Genomic DNA, 17,721 nt, shown 5'->3' with positions numbered 1-17,721 from the left:
TTCCTTGTAGAAATGTGCTCCAAATAAAAAACTTTGTGTTCACAAGATTGTTAGTTAATCATTTACAAATCAATATTGTCTTTATGGACAGCAATCTTCCACCCCAAAAAGTGCACAGGTAAACCTGCGTTTTTAAGCAATGCGGTAGAAAAATATGGGTGCGTGGCAAAAAGTTAGTCCAGAGCCCTGTACAAAAATGTGAGTACAAAATGAATTCCATAAATAATATATTTATATTTAGAGAAAAAGATTTGGACGTTGTAATTCTTTTGCCTGTACCGTTTGGTTCTTTAGCCGTCAGAATTGTTTAATGAAGGCCAACAAAGATACCCAACGGATTCACTTTACCAAGTGGATCATCACGGCCTTGCCGTATCGGTCCATTTGATTCACCTTTGTTATTATTATTTATTTATTTTAAGGTATTACAGACGGGACAGACATGACTGGGGTATCGGAAAGGGGGGGGGGGAGAGGGAGCGAGAGAATTTAAAAAACAAATCTGCGCGATCACCTGTTGAGAGAAAAAAAAATCAAAAAAAGAGAGCAACATATTACACACAAAATCATTGCAATAACCTAAATAAATGTAACTAACAGTAAATACTAAATATTGAATGTTGTTGTGCAGCACGCAGGACCGACAGCGCTTTGAGGTAGCAACTAAGAAAGGTGTAGTTTGGGTCTGTGAACTCTTGTGTGCACACCTGTGTGCATCAGCGCGCTTGTATTCCAAAGGTTTCTCCATGTAACGATCTGCTAGAGGGTGTAGAGAGCCATAGCCCCGTCCCCCAGGGCATGAAGCAGGCATGGAGGACATCCAGAGGCCCCAGAGTGCGAGAGCCCAAGGAGGACCACTGGAGGGGCATCCGTGCCACCCTCCTGGGAAGGGCTGAGGTGAGCCCCAGACGAAGGGTCACCCAGCAGCCATGGAGCAGAAGCCAGAGGGGGCTGCAGTGGCGTGCCCGCGGGCTCTGCCGGCAGCCAGCTGTGCCAGAGGGAACCGAATCCCAGACCCAGAGGACCTGTAAAGATTTATTGTTAGTGTCGGTAATCGTGGTTGTAGGTATTGTCCGTAGTGCTGCATTAACATCATCTAGCAGACCTTTTGAGGGTACTTCACGTAATCTTGGTAACCGGCTACGGGGGATACAGGTTTCAAGCTTGGCCATGATCCTATTTTTCAGGTCAGTTCCTCTCGCACTCAACGATCCTTCTCCTATCGCACTTGGGGCTATGTACCCAATCTCGGGTGGGGGTGATGATATCTCCCCCCTGACCTGGCGTCCTGACTCCTCCTTGCCATAGCATTTGTGTTGTACCTCGTCAATCTCTAGCTGTGAGAGCAGTCCCTTCTTTCGAATGTTGGAACACTGAGCTACTAGTTGTTTCGCCGTCATTGTGGATGTTGGATATCGAAGAATCCATAGGTCCCGCATCCTATTCATGTAGCCCCTGCTGCCGGGGTTACTTGCGTAGTAGCATTCCAACAACACCCTGTTTTCGTCTCTTGCCCACCGATGCCTTCTTGTTCCAGTAGCCCACTTTCGTCAGGGTGCCCTGGTTCCTCAACACCTGACGCGGACCTTGTTGATCCGGGCGACGTCCGAGCCGGCATGCCTTCATATTTATCTGTCTCGCTCATGTCTGCGGTAGGCTCACTTAGCATAGGGGGTCTAGCCTTAGGACCCTTAATGGATACAGACGCCCCAGGCAGGAATCGAACTTGCGATTCCTCTGTTCCAAAGTGCCAGACGTGTTCCGCTGCTGAAGCCAGTGCATGTCCAGGCCCGTCTGAAGTTTGCCAGAGAGCACATGGATGATACAGCAGAGGATTGGGAGAATGTCATGTGGTCAGATGAAACCAAAGTAGAACTTTTTGGTATAAACTCAACTCGTCGTGTTTGGAGGAAGAAGAATACTGAGTTGCATCCCAAGAACACCATACCTACTGTGAAGCATGGGGGTGGAAACATCATGCTATGGGGCTGTTTTTCTGCCAAGGGGACAGGACGACTGATCCGTGTTAAGGACAGAATGAATGGGGCCATGTATCGTGAGATTCTGAGCCAAAACCTCCTTCCATCAGTGAGAACTTTGAAGATGAAACGAGGCTGGGTCTTCCAACATGACAATGATCCAAAACACACCGCCTGGGCAACAAAGGAGTGGCTCCGTAAGAAGCATTTGAAAGTCCTGGAGTGGCCTAGCCAGTCTCCAGACCTCAACCCCATAGAAAATCTGTGGCGGGAGTTGAAAGTCCGTGTTGCTCGGCGACAGCCCCAAAACATCACTGCTCTCGAGAAGATCTGCATGGAGGAATGGGCCAAAATACCAGCTACTGTGTGTGCAAACCTGGTAAAGACCTATAGTAAACGTTTGACCTCTGTTATTGCCAACAAAGGTTATGTTACAAAGTATTGAGTTGTATTTTTGTTATTGACCAAATACTTATTTTCCACCCTGATTTATGAATAAATTCTTTACAAATCCTACCATGTGGATTCATGGATTTTTTTTTCACATTCTGTCTCTCACAGTTGAAGTGTACCTCTGGTGCAAATTACTGACCTCTGTCATCATTTTAAGTGGGGGAACTTGCACAATCGGTGGCTGACTAAATACTTTTTTGCCCCACTGTGTATATATATATATATATGATCAAGCTTAAACGTGCTGCTGTTGTTCAGCCGCTGGTTTCCTCTTTCTGGTGCAAAGTGGGCCAAAAACAAACAAGACAGACGGACTCGCGACAGAAAAGCCGATCAGCTGATCATTGATCAGTTTCATGATTGAAGTAGCAGCAGGAGAGAGAGAGAGAGAGACGCAGTCGCTCCATATATCGGTTGTTAGGCTTAACGCTGGAATGATTTACAAACATTCAGAGATGAACTTACACACTTGCTTTACTTCTCTCTGGGATCACTTCCTCAGAGATGAAATGCTGGTGAGGCTACAAATACACACAGCCGCTCTATCACGTGACCACACTGCTCCCACGTGCTACGGTTATGAGCCGAGTTACGCCGTGTTGCAAGTTTTGTGAGGTGCTTTTTTGATATTTAATGGATCGGATTACATTTTTTATTTCTCTCCGATCCAGTAATTTACGTCAGTATCGGACCGATACGTAATATCGGATCGGTCCATCCCTAATATATATATATATATATATATGAAAGAAAAAAATATGATGACAACATAACAAGAGTTACAACACTGCCAAGTTACACTCTTAAATCCTACTACTTATTCCTGCGTCTTTTGTGATCTTACAAAGCTTCAAACGAGGCGTCGACTATTAAATCAGTCATCGACAATTTTGATAGTCGACGTAATCGTGACTAGTCGACTAATCGTGGCAGCCCTAATAAACAGTGCCAGCTTTGCAGACTTAAACCCGTTTTCTGTTATTTGGATGTCATCTGCAAATTGCACACTGGCCTCCTACTGATACATCCACTGGTGTAAATTACAGTTTCAGGTGAGCAATTTTAGTTGTTTTAAAAAAGAGAGAACTAAAATGTGCTTATTACTACTAGTGAGGGCACCATGCTTAAGGGTGGTATGGTGCAACAGTGGTTGGCGCAGCTGCCTCACAGGAAGAAGGTCCTGAGTTGAGTTTCACCACCAGGGTGGGTTCTCTCTGGGTACTCTGGCTTCCTCCCACAGTCTAAAGACATGAAGTCAGTGGGGTTAGGGTAGTTGCCCCTAGGTGTGAATATGAATGGTTATCCATTTGACTGGTGCTTCTTGCCCTGTGATAGCTGAGATAGGCTGCAACTCTGATAAGTAGAAGAAAGTGGATGGATGTGATAAGTAAATAAAAATGCAACTAAGAAATTATGTTTCTGGAGCTTTCATGTAAGCCATATAAAACTGTCATTCTGAGCAGTCTTAACTAAGACAGTAGTACATCTAACTTAAAATAAGTCCTCTATACAGTTTTATCTTGTACTTAAACTTGTGTTTACAAAAAACCCACAAAAAATCCTTTGTTAGTATAACATACAGTTCATATTCCACGTTTTTAAGGAATCAGTTTGCATGTTTTTGTCTCAGTGACGTTGACTAGTTAGAATTCAGTGTCACATCAGAGTTGCTAGTTCCAGCTTTTATTTATGACTATATGCTTTTGTCTGACCGACTCAACTTGTTTCTCGTGTGCTGTCCCCCTCTGTCTCTTTTCATGCACACGTGTGCTTTTGAAAGCCTCTTGCAGAGCTTACCTGAGGAGGTGGACAGTGTCCTTTCACATATTTGTTAATCACTTGGAATTTGGTCCCCGATCATGCTAAATGAAGGAAGTGATCTTGAAAGGAAACTCACCATATAGGTAAAAACGGTCAGATAAGACAGATGGACCCTGGTAGGCATAGAAAAAAAAATCTACAAAACTCAAAGGGAAAAAAAATCATCATCATCATGTCATCTTTTCATACCGCATAAACGTGCCATTAGTGAATACAAAACCAGCTTTGAACTTAACAGCTAAACTATGGGTGGTTCTTGTTTGTCTGGAGCCAGACCAGATAAAATTTCAGTTAGTCTTCTTCGGCTGTGGATTTAAAAGCAAAGTGATCCCTCTGTGGTCTTTTAATGCTGCCACCTTACAAACAAACATTACTGGGAAAAAAGAGACAACACCAATAAAAAGTCATCATTTTATAGGTCAGACACACTGGAAATGGAAACCATGAAGTTTACTTTCTGTGCCATCTCACAGCATGCATCACAGGCGACCTATATTCTCACTAATGCAGGAGACAAATGTGAGGCATGTGCACTGCCCAGAGCATTACACAAACCATGATGGACCCAAAGCAATTCTGTGAGTCTGGGCGATTACACACTGGTCCACATAATAGAAACCCATTATCAGAGGGCCAGAGAGGAATGACAGGGGAGGGCAAAGTGGCCCAGCAGATTAATGAGATTGCCATCCAGTTTGAGGACACTACCCTCTGGTCCAAGCACAAACATTTATCAGAGAGCAGAGAGGAAAGAGAGACGTCAACAGACTAATGGCAGACAAAAACACTTTCAAAAGGTTTTATAGTTTAAAAACCTAGATCGATAGATAAAGCTACTGCTATGTTTGAGAATGCACTCTAAAACCAGTTTGTAAGACTTAAAGATCAAATAAGCAGACTCGTTTATCTCATGGTTAGAGATTCATTTGAAACTCTTCCTTATAGGAGTTTACCACTTCAGAAAGTTCTGTTAGCTCCAGTTCTGCATTCTGCTTCTGAAATTCTGAGCAGCCCAAAAAGCTTTTCAAGTACATCCATCTTTGTTTCTGTCCTGAGTAACTTTCAATTCAATTTTATTTTATATAGCGCCTAATCACAACAACAGTCACCTCAAGGCACTTTATATTGTACAGTAGACCCTACAATAATACATGCAGAGAAAAACCCAACAATTATATGACCCCCTATGAGCAAGCACTTTGGTGACAGTGGGGAGGAAAAACTCCCTTTTAACAGGAAGAAACCTCCAGCAGAACCAGGCTCAGGGAGGGGCGGGGCCATCTGCTGTGATTGGTTGGGGTGAGAGAAGTAAGACAAGATAGACTATATTGTCTATACACCCTAAAAAATTATTCAGGGGCTTAGTAAATATCATTATAATTCTAAGTTAGATGACCTTGATTAAATCTTTGAAAATCACAAAAGTGTTATCTTGAGTTGAAAATACTGAAAAGAATGCTTAAATTTTCAACACCAGTTTTTGAGTTGAACTGAGCTCTTTTGTTCAAGTTTATTTAAAAGAAAAAATTCTGTATTTGAAACACAGGGTGCATTATTTAAATCTACTCAATATATCTCATAGAAAGTACTCATAATAACTGAGACACTGGTATTCATACTTATCATTGTCTTTAACTTTAATTATTAATGGTTCAAAATCAATATAATTTTGTCCCCCAATACTAACTTAAAACTTCGAGTAAGACTAATGACCTTTGGTATGTACCGCGCGCGAGGAGCATGGCCTCATGGGAGATTTTCTGCACGTTGAACGAGACAGACACACATCCACTGCAGACTTGGTAACGTTTTCAGGTAAGTGACCAATTCTTACATTAGCTGTCTTTATCCACACCGTTCTTTTATAACATGTTCTGAAGAAAGCGTTTGTCATGGTGGCTCACTTTTCGCAGCGTGTTTGTGCACGTTAATTTAAGTTTTCAACCCGTCTTCCAGTCAAGGCGGCGGGAAACCGCGCCCTTTTATCCTTTTACGTTCTGAGTCGCTATCTGCGTTCCGGGTAATTTGACCGGAATGTCCCGGTACCAGCGACCTGACCGTTTAATCGGGGGCATTTTAGGAACCACGTGAAAGCAGGTGTGCTCAGACATTTCTAGAAAATGGCCCTGTTGAGTCGCGGTGCGGGAGCTGCGGTAGTCACGCGGCCTGACTCACTCTGTCAGGAGATGAACAGACGTCATCAATGGCTTTGGTAACTAAGAAGACCTGCCCGCGGAACAGTTCATAGCAGCAACCATGCTGCTTAGCTTTCTTGTTCTATGTGGGGTCTTTCAGAGCATATAAGACGCTGCTTTCAGCTTTGTCCCGAACAGAGCCAGTTTTTGAGAGAACGCTGAGAGGACCGCCCGGGTCAGCAGATTACCTCATCCAGGGCCGGTCCAAAGTACTATGGGTCCTTTAGTCTAAATTTAGACTCGGGGCCCTACTTCCTTTCAGATCCCAGAAAATAATGAAAAAAAAAAAGCTTTGGTCCTTTGGGTCAAGCCAAAAGTACCATCATTTCCAGTATAGTTAATATATAGTTAGTTAGTATAGTATAGTTCCAGAAACACTCAGTTTATTTAAATCCAGGTTGAAGACTCACCTATTCTCAGCTGCATTTGAATAAAGCACCAAATCCACACTTTTAAGCTTAAATTTCAAAACTTACATTTAACTACTGATTTTATCTATTTTGATTTTATATACTGTTTTGTTTGTTTGTTTGTTAGTTTGTTTTTTGCTTGCTTTAATCAATTTTAAATCGTGCTTTTTATTTGTCTTTGTTTCTAATGTCTCTGTGAAGCACTTTGAATCACCTTGTTGTTGAATTGTGCTATACAAATAAATTTGCCTTGCCTTGCCTAGTTACTCCCAATTTACATAAATAAATGTTTATTTCAATCCAAGCTAAAATTTATTATAAGAGATGTTGTGGCAGATTACTCAGTGACATGTTTTGTAATGATAAAGTTTTGATTTGTATTTTTTCAGCACCATCTTCACCACCAGGAGAAAAAAATCTGCATCAACTACAAAGTAAAGCAGGTAATTTTACACAGAGGACTTGATGTGTTAAATTTTGGAATGATATGATATTGTTTTATACAAGCTGAGTAGTGGATGGTGATACCACCTAAATATTTATACTGGTTTTGTGGTGGGTTATTTTAGTCATACAAATGCCAAATCTAAATTTTGAGAATTTTTCAGTTCGGTAAATATATTGATGAGTTCATGGTCTGTCATCCAGTGTCACCATACAATCTTTTTATTTATACAGCATGGTGATGTGATTCAGATTATTTCAATGTGGTTAAGTATTGTACTTTGTTCCATGTTGACTTATTTGTAAGTTGTATCCTCCACCTGAATTGGTAGTGAGTATTGGTTATTCAATCAGTTAATCATACAAAAACTGTGTAAATATGGTTATACACCATTCTGTCATCTTCATACTGTGAGACATATTTTCTCACAATTTTTTAGGTCACAGGTGATGAGATGGCAGTGTAAACTCTGCAAACATGAGGAGTCATCAAAAGTGTCACTACTCAAACATTATCGAGTGAAACATGGTACATTTGGTCATGGCTATTCCCAGTGTTGGGTAAGTTACTTTAAAATAGTAACTTAGTTACATTACTAGTTACTTCTCTCAAAAGTAACTCAGTTACTTCAAGTTACTCGTTACTTTCAAAGTAACTAGTTACTAGGGAAAGTAACTTTGGTTTTACTCAGAATTCTCTTGTTAATGTGTTTCTTCCATAACTTTGCAGTCTTCTAGCTTGCTTACTTGCCACAGTGCACTGTGCCACCTACCAATAGAAAGGAAAAGATAATGTGCATATTTCCACGAGAGAAATCCCACGCCTGGACCGTCATTGACTGCTGCCATGATTCTAGCCTACGTCACAGCGTCATGTGCGCCTTTTACATCCAACACAAAAACTGCAGTCGTGGTGCTTTCGATTGTACTCAGAACTCAGAAATTCTGCCTTCTGAACAGGAAGATGTAGGTAACACCACACTGCAGATGAGCTGCATACAGGGCTGGACTGGGACAGAAAATTGGCCCGGGTATTTTGACTAGAGACTGGCCCACCATTATAGGAAAAATCATAAAGCCTTTGAATGAAAATAAACACTGTTGTGACAGTGATGTTCACTGTTTTGATGGTATATATGCATCAATCTATCAATCGTTTGTTGTAAGATTCAGATAATTATTTTTTAAAAGCGAGACATTTTAAATGAGAATAAGAAAGAAAAGTATTTCTTTGTGCCCCCCTCTCCCTGTTAATGCCCTACCTGCCCCCCTGGCAACACTTTGCTAGACCCGCCCCTGCACAGTTACCAGCTGTCAGCTACTTAGAAAAGGATCCTGGTGTTATTTGTCTCTCAGAAACAGCTCATAACTTCAACTCATTCATGTCACCTAAAAGGTAAACCTGTTTCTCCATCACCTGTTCAGCTCTGATGATTCAGTAAGGACATCTCCTGGTTTCATCTTCATGTTTCCCTCTCACCAGATAACCAAACCGACATCATGACCAGCAGCTTTACAGCTGTGGCTCCAGCAAACATCAGCTGATAGTAGAAATTAATATTAAATAAATTCTAACAACAGCTGATCAAGCTTTAACGTGCTGCTGTTGTTTAGCGCGACATCCGCTGGTTTCCTCTTTCTGGCACAAAGTGGACGATAAACAAACAAGAGAGAAAAGACGATCAGCTGATCATTGATCAGTTTCATGATTGAAGTAGAAACGGGAGAGGGAGGGGGGGAGAATGAGAGAAGAAGAGGCAGCTGTGCAGCAAAGACACAGAATAACTCCAGCTTTGTGTCTTTTTCATTGTAGCTGAATTACGGGACAAACTGTTCCTTTTCAGCTCAATAAGAAACGCGTAATATTTTCTCTGAATACCAGACAGGACGGTTGGCAACTCTAATAACTTATGAACAAAATAAAGTTCAACATCAGTAACATCATAGCACCACCCAGCTGTATAGAAACTCCGTCATGCTAGCTAGCACGCAGTACGGAAAAAGTCAGAATAACGAAAATAAACTCCACCTAAACTTGGTTCATATCTGACCCAGAGAGACTGCAGGTCATAACTTCTTACCTGAAGTTCAGTTCACACTTGGACCGGCGGCTGCCTCGGGTCTCTTTTCCTTCTGCGCCCCTTTCCCTCCTCCACCTGCTGGCCTCCACCACTTGCTAATGTTACTGAATCTGTGGAAGCTCCGCGATAGCCACCACACGAAGTAACGAGTAACGACCCTATCTAAATCCCAGTAACGACTAACGCGTTCCTCATTTTGGCATAATAACTAGTTACCGTGCTCGTTACCACAATAATAACGTAGTTACTGTAACGCGTTACTTAATAACGCGTTAGTCCCAACACTGGCTATTCCATACCCTGTCTTCATTTAAATTGTCCTTGATCTTTTAAGACATGGGGTGCCTTACGCTCACACTTGTCTAGGTCTCACAGTTTGCATGAAACGGAAGAGTGTGAGGTCCTTCCAACTATTAGATGTAAAATCTGTGACTCTTTTTACCCAAACACAAAAGACTATTTTCAACATATAAATTCCCATTTGAAAAGCCATGAAACCATAGAGTGTGTTTTTGATGGTTGAGAGTTTAAGACAAACATTTGTGGGACTTATGCGACTCACAGAAGTCGAAAGCACAGATTTTGTTCATGGAAGCACTTTAAAACTAGCTTGATTTCAAAGCAAACTGTCAGTACATCTAATGAAATCTTCTTACCAGCACTGGAATTGAAAGATCACGAGGATTTGGATGTCACCATTGAACTTGGTTGTGAAAGGGAAACAACAAATGAAATTTTGAAAAATATTGGTGTGCTCTTGTTAAAACTGGAAAGCATCTATAATGTTTCTGGTAAATGTGTGGATGACTTGGTGGAACAGCTCAGTTATATCTGCACATTATCACTTCAGTATATTCCAAAGTCGATAAGTGATATTCTTATTAAGAATAACTGTAATATTGATGAGTCTTTTGTCAGTGAATTGACTGAAAAAATATGTCACTGTAGTCCTTTATGTGCAGCCCTTAGTCCTGATGGTCCCTTTGCTTCAAGATATAAGAGACAGAAATATTTCAAGGAAAACTTCTGTGTTATTGAACCAGTAGAATACTGTTTGGATCCAGAAAAGAATTCCACTTTTCAGTATGTGCCTATTCTTCAGTCCTTGCAGCTGTTACTGAGTAAAGAAGATGTTAACAGTATATTAACTAGACATTTGAACACTTCACAGTTATCCTCTTTCCACGATGGACAATATTTCAAGCAAAACCAACTTTGTGCTATTGAGGACTTAACTATTTCCCTTGTTCTCTATGTGGATGACTTTCAAATTTGTAATCCACTTGGGACTTCAAGAAAAAAAACACAAAGTCACAGCTGTGTACTGGGTACTTGCTGATATACCAACTGAACTGAGATCACAGCTAACATCAATTCAATTGGCTCTCCTGTGTAAGGCAAGTGATGTTAAAACTTTTAGCTATGAAACTGTTCTCGAGCCACTTTTAAAGGATCTCATAACATTAGAGAGAGACGGGATTTTTTGTTCACAGCTTGGTAGATATATCAGGGGCACTGTTTTTTGTGTTTGTGCTGACAATCTTGGCGCTCATTCTCTTAGTGGACTCGTAGAAAGCTTTTCTGGACATTACATCTGTAGATTTTGCCTTGGAGACCATTCGGACTTTCAGCAAAAAGAAGTTCGTTCAGGAGCTTTTCCACCAAGAACAAAAGAGAACTATGATCTACATGTCCAAACCATAAAGGAAAATTCCTCCTCGGTTCATTTTTGTGGTGTGAAGAAAGGTTGTCCATTAACAGGGAAATTAAAATATTTCCATTTTGTCACAGGGTATGTTAATAGGAAAATTGTACTTAGTAGTCAGTATAATCTTTTAATGATATAAGTTTGCATATGGTAGAATGCTGCATGTAATTATTTGTGTGTAGAAGTATATAGTTGGTGGCATATTGAAAGAATGTCTCATCCTAGGAGGTCTGTAACATTCTAGGGTGTTCACCCCCACATCCTAAGAGCATGAGAGAGGTCGTACCTTGTCTTATTGTTTTACGGTAGGATTAACGTAGCTATGTCAGTTTTAGTTTAAGTGCTTCTTTACATATAGATGAACTGTTGGATTTTCCAGACCAGCAGGTTAAGGGAAGTCGTTTATGGGGCCACACTCTGACCCCACACACACACACACACACACACACACACACACACACACACACACACTCCAATGTAAGGAACAAACGCTCACTGAAGTATAAATAAAGACCGGGGCAGTTTCTCAGTGCGAGTCTCTCAGTCTGGAGGCTGCCCTTGCTAGCAAGAAGTTCTGTGTGTTTCTCTTCTCTGAGTCTTTACTGAAGAAGTGTTTTAGAATATATTTCTTCACATTATTTGGTCCTTCGTAGCTGGATCAGAAAATATCAGAACTGTTATCTGTGACTCTGTTCCAGGATCCAGCACTGATTCCTGACGCCGTGGGGAGCCAGCACCGAAGCCTGTGCACAGCCCTCTTGGACGAGGAGAGAGCCCCAGGACGTTAAATTCGGGTCTGGGTCGGTGTTATAATCTGGTCCACGGCAGTGGGATTCAGTCCGATGATCTGAACCACCAGTGAGACGTCGGAGAGTGAGAAATACTATTTTGGTATATAAGACGGCCGCAAAGGTTTAAAGAAATGTGATAAAAAAGGAACTGTGTTTCGACCAGTTTTAGAGGTAGCTGAAATTATCTCGTGACAAATTAAAATATGTTTAAGTAAATAAAAACAAATATAAAACGGCCGCAAAGGTTTAAAGTAACGTGATAAATTAGGTTGGGTTCGCCGAAAGGAGCTGAATTAGACTTAGGTTTTAGAGGTAGCCGAAATTACTTCGTGACAAATTGTAAAAGCGCGCAAATGTCTATATGTGTGTGTGTGTCTGGAAGTAAGTTGATTTTACAGCACAATACGCTGCTGAACTACTTCCATTTTTGTTTTCTTTGCTGAGGCTCACGTACTGGTGACAAAGGAGAACGGTTGAGTTTCATCTCATAAAACTGATACCACTTCACCGTTAGGGTGAAGTTGAAGGCCGTATCAGTAAACCACTCTGAAGTCAAGCGTGCCAGCGACGGCCCAGCAAAATCTTTGAAATTGGGTGATAAACAAGTAAAATTAACAGCTGATGAGGAATGGTTAGAAAAACAACAAACCGGAGCAGGTAAAATAAGTGCAAATAGGTGGAGAAATCCACAAAAAGCAACAAAAAAAACCCAAAACAAAACAACAAAATGCAGATTCTTTAGATTGCCCTGATCAACAACAGCCGGTGCTCCAGACCATTAATTTAACCAGTTGTAAATAGAAATCTGCATTGAGCTTAGGGTTGCTCAAATTCAGTATAATGACATGTGAGATGAAGTAAAATAGGTAAATATTTAAACTAATGATGTGCATAGAGGCATTTGACCTGTTTGAAAGACTGTCGTCGTATTATGAGCCATGGTCGAGATATAGAGCACACCTGTGAAAACAACTAATATGTTGAACCCTGTATGAAACATCTAAAGGTACATGATGGAGAAGCTGAATTGAATATGAAAGTGCAAGACTTTGCCACTGTGGGGCAAAGCACGCGACCACTGTGAAGTTGCGTTGCGGTCTCTTCTGAGCTGATGAGCAAGCTACACATCATCAGATCGAGATCTGGCTGAGAACTCCTCAAAGAGAGGGAAACAGAACTATGATAACTGTGATAACTGGAGTGTGCAGAGTTTCCGTGAGCAGTTTTCCTGCATCTTGACTCATGTGTGTAGAGTGTTCATAGCATCAGCATCATGTTTTTGTTATTTGTTTTGTTGGGTTGAAAAATAGTTAAATAAACTTGTGATCATGCCTATGGATCACCATGGCACATATCATCAGCCATGTGATTTATTTACACAGATTAAAAAGTGAGTGTGAATGTGTCTGACGTCACAGTGCTTCTGTGCACTGTGTAAAAGTAATTGCCTTTGATTATGAGAGCGGTGATTCTGCAGGTCACCAGCTATTTTAAAAAATAAAAAAAAGAGTTCAATGATCGCGCACATCAATGCACTGTTCAGTCAGCTGCAGTGACTAACAACACTGCCTTGCTAGCGTTTGTCATCTCCAGGAAGGTGGAGGAAGCAGAGCTGCCAGAGGAGCTGAAAGGTTTTCTCTGTAAAGCCGCTGACGCGATTCTGAAAATGTGCGCCACTTCAGCAGTGTGTTCCTCTCGCATCGCTGCCTGGCAGACGATGGTTCAGAGGGCAACCTGGCTCCGCCTCCACCTCTGTAGAGGCCCTTCCACTAAAAACGGCTTTTCTTAGGTTTCTGTTCAATATCTTAGCTCCACAGATGTTCTTACCTTGATGGTGGGTGTGAAAACAGGTCAACAACAGAAAAAAAATAGTTATGTTTAAGCTAGAAATGGTAAGTCATGTTTTAAATGTGCAAATTTTGCCTCAGTTGAGACTTCCTGTTTTACAGAGTGGAAATTCCATCGAGAAAAAAAGAGAAGTCATCATCAGATGTCTCATTGACCATCTGGGAGAGGATCCAAGTGCCTTAATCAAAACCTTTGAGGTTGGTGCAATAAATCTGTTTTAGGAATATTAGTAGTTTATTTTAGCTTGTGAGATCATAGAAAAGTTTTAAGATACTGTTCTAAAGAAAAAAAACACTTCAAAGCATACAAAAGAATAGCATTTGCATTTGCTATTGCTATAAGATTTTGGAGCACAGTGTCCACATATTATGAGTACCGGTGATGTCATACAAATGAAACTTTTTGTTTCAATGTTTGGAAATATGTGCGCTTAAAACAGTTGTTTCTCTTTTTAAAGGACGGTGCTGATGCTGTCTTTGTTGAAGAGGCTTTGGCTGAGGAGGTGATGAAGATTTACCTGCTGCAGAATCAAGACAGGTCAGGCGAACCTACTGATGTGGGTATTGTTATTGAAGGCGTTACTGTTCTGGGCAAACTTGGGAATCTGAGCAAAGCCTGTTGCTATCTTTTGGGACTGTGCTATGCTCTGGATCTGAAATACCCCAAGAATTTCAAATGCACATTTGAAGCATTTCAAAAAGTGTTCATGGAGCTGGATCCAGGAAACCTTTCTGTCAAGGTTCAAAGACTGAAAAATGACCTCTGTTCATTGTAGACAAAATTTCACAGGGCTGTTCTTAAAGTGTTAGACTTGTTAAGTGACATGTAATGCTCATCAAAAGGTTCAGTTGCGGCATTACATTGTGTTGACATTCCTGTTCATAAATAATGTTTGTACCATAAACTGTTTTTGTATTAACTTTCCAGATTCACATTAAGGTGTAAATGGGAGAGTATCTTCTGTATGTTTTTTTTTTTTTTTTTTTAGTGCAATCCTTTTTGAAACCTTTTTATTTAAATTATGGATGTTTTTTGGTCACTCTTTAGTTATAATCTTCCCAATTTTTTGGAATCAAAATAAGATGTTCAAAAACTATGTCACAGTGCAAATGTTTTTTTTTTTTTTCAGGATTTATATTTTTTTGGGATCTTAATTTTATTTTTGTCATTTGACCTTTTCTGAAAAGGTAAAGCACTGCGTTCACTTGAGCCACTTTTATTCTTTGTATGGCAGGTACATTTTTCTTGTTGTTAGCATCAATATGCCAGTTTTACAGAGTTTTATCAAGCATGCCAATTTGGATGCAATTTTATTAAATAAGGCTGTTGTGACTGAAATTTTATCCAAGTTTTATCCACTGAATGTAGAACAGATTTCAGCTCACTGTGTTCAGAGAAGGAATCTGCTAAATGTGTGATTCACAAAAAAGCTGTTTAAAATAAATCATTGTGAACAATGTTGAACTGACGTGGTTCTTTTTTCCTGTGTGTGTGTATAAATAAAATAACCACTTAATTGTAATTAACGTTTTTGCTTAAGTTAACTTAAAAATATTAAGTAAATTGAACCATTATTTAAAAACAAATAATTGTAATGGTGTAGGTTAAATGTGCCAAGCATTTCAGCATTTCCTAATTAATATTTTATGTAGTTTGAACTTTTGGTTACTGTTGTTTTTGTCATGGTCGCTGTGTGGCAGGCAGGATGAGGACCCAAAATGCAAACTCACGGACTCAGGGGATAAACTCAAAATGCAGCTTTATTGCTGACAGGTGACAAACGAAAGCAGTGATACCAAAGCAATACAAAACTAAACTACACTGGGAAAAGCTAATTGTAACATATACCAGAAGACACGGGGAGAACCACACACAGCATGAGGGAGAACGCGACGCCGAACAGAGGGAGACGCAGACAGAAATACACAGAGGGTTAACGAGGAAAGTGGGAACACACGGGGAACACAGCTGACACAGATAACCATAACGAGACAGGGCGGGGTGAACATAACACTGACGGGAGACGGGCAGAGTCAAACAGGAAGTACAGAGGTTCAGACAGGAGGAGGGAGAGCACGGGGAAAACACAGACATACGGGCTGGGGAAACATGGAATAGAACATAAGGAGAGACGAGGGTTCACAGATACACAAAGGGGCACACAGGGGATAAAAGCCACGAAGGGAAAACACTTAGGGAACAACACAACAGGGCAACTCAGGAAACATGGCCTAAATAGGGAACAAAATACAAACATACAAGAAAACTAAGAATACTGGGCCAACATGGCCCAGGACCATGACAGTTTTAACTTACATTTTCAATTGTACTTACTCAATTTTGTATGTTACTGTAACATCTTTAATTGTTCATAACAACTTATTCCATTTTAGTTGGATTTACTCAATTAATAAGGTGTATTTAAGAGATGTGATTGTTTTTGCATTTACTCATTATTTTTGAGTGTAAAAGTGTTGCACCAAAATATTTAAGTAATTATCAGTTTTAGTTCTTAGAGTGTAGAGTGTGCTGTAGCGTACAGTGTACGCTGTAAACTGACTGGTTTCCTTTGCATCAGTCTGCATCTCCCAGTTACTTTTTGTGTTTCCCACACATTTTTTCCCCAGGTGGCAAAAAATGTGCGTTCTCTTTGCAAGCTCGTAACCAGCGCTCTCTGCTGTCAAGGGTGAGTATTGGTTAATGCTCATCATGTGACTGATGCAAGGCGGCTCCTTCTATTTAGCCAAACTGTGATTAATATTTAAATGTTTTTGTTGAGGAGCATCAAAAAAAAGGCATTGGGGCTCCCATCAGGAAAGAAGCAGCTGCTTTTCTTTATCTATCTGCTCACATTCTTTGAGCCAAACAGCTCATCGCTGTTCACACACACACTGTGATCCGTCTCTGCGTGTGACAAAGGATGATTATTTTCTTTGTTCCCTGATTGCCAAGACTCTGGAGAATAATCATTTAAAACCAAAGGTTATTCTAATAGCAAAGGGTTTGGCTTAGGCTGATCCCAGACAATGACTGAGTTGACATTTGTTGCTGGGGCTGTTTGAAAGAGTAACTCTTCTTCTGGAAGAATAACGTGAGGTATGCTGGTTTCGTCTATGAGCATAGTCACCACAGGTTGTGACTAGGGGTGGGTTTTGATTATCGATTTATCAATTAAAATCAATTCTGGCTTGGATAACGTGATATCGATTCATTAAAATCCTGAATCGATTTTTTAATATAAATTTATTTTGCCCAAAACGCCAGAATCTCAGGTTAAACCTCACAAAATGTCAACCAGGGGCGGAGCGTGGGGGTGGCTTACTGGGCTTAAGCCCGGGTTGTTTTGTCAGAAGCCCGGGGTCTTTTGGAGTGTAATTTTTTCATAGTTAGATGCCTGGCTGACAACTGTATAAAACAAAAAGTACACACAATATTCGAAGCACATAATGCACACTGTGGGAATTTACGACTGTGCGTGAATCCCCCCTGATATTGGTATGATCCAAGCTCCGGCACTAAGCGACTGAGCGAGGGGGCGGGGCTGCAGCCAGGTGCTCTTGTGCCTGTGAGTGCGCTGTTGGAGAAACGTAGCCAGCCATACTAAGGAGAGCTTAAGTTTGACCAGGTACCAAAGCAAATCATTCGTACCGTACAAATGACGGTGAATCACGAAAGATTGATATCAAACTGATCACTTGACCAATATTACGTTACTCGCTCTTCAAGTGAATCAACAAATGGCGAAATGAAAAGCCGAACAAATGCTATTTTTTTAGAGTCTTAGCTTACGTGTGTTTATTTCATATTTTCAGTTCTTACCCTCCCTGACTAAATCGGTTTCAGTTATGTACTGAAATATAAGAATGGACATTCGAGGCTTCTTTCAAAGAAAAAACTCAGGTAAATGTTATTTTATATATTATGCTTTGTATGTTGTTCAGTATATTTCTATGCAAAACAAGAGGGATTTCAGTACACAGCAGGATATTCA

The sequence above is a fragment of the Copadichromis virginalis genome, linkage group LG17 (assembly GCF_057382275.1).
Source record: "Copadichromis virginalis isolate Kocher_CV1m ecotype Utaka linkage group LG17, C_Virginalis_male_GT1.1, whole genome shotgun sequence".
In the NCBI taxonomy this organism is placed as follows: domain Eukaryota; kingdom Metazoa; phylum Chordata; class Actinopteri; order Cichliformes; family Cichlidae; genus Copadichromis; species Copadichromis virginalis.
Note: the sequence above shows the minus strand (reverse complement) of the source record.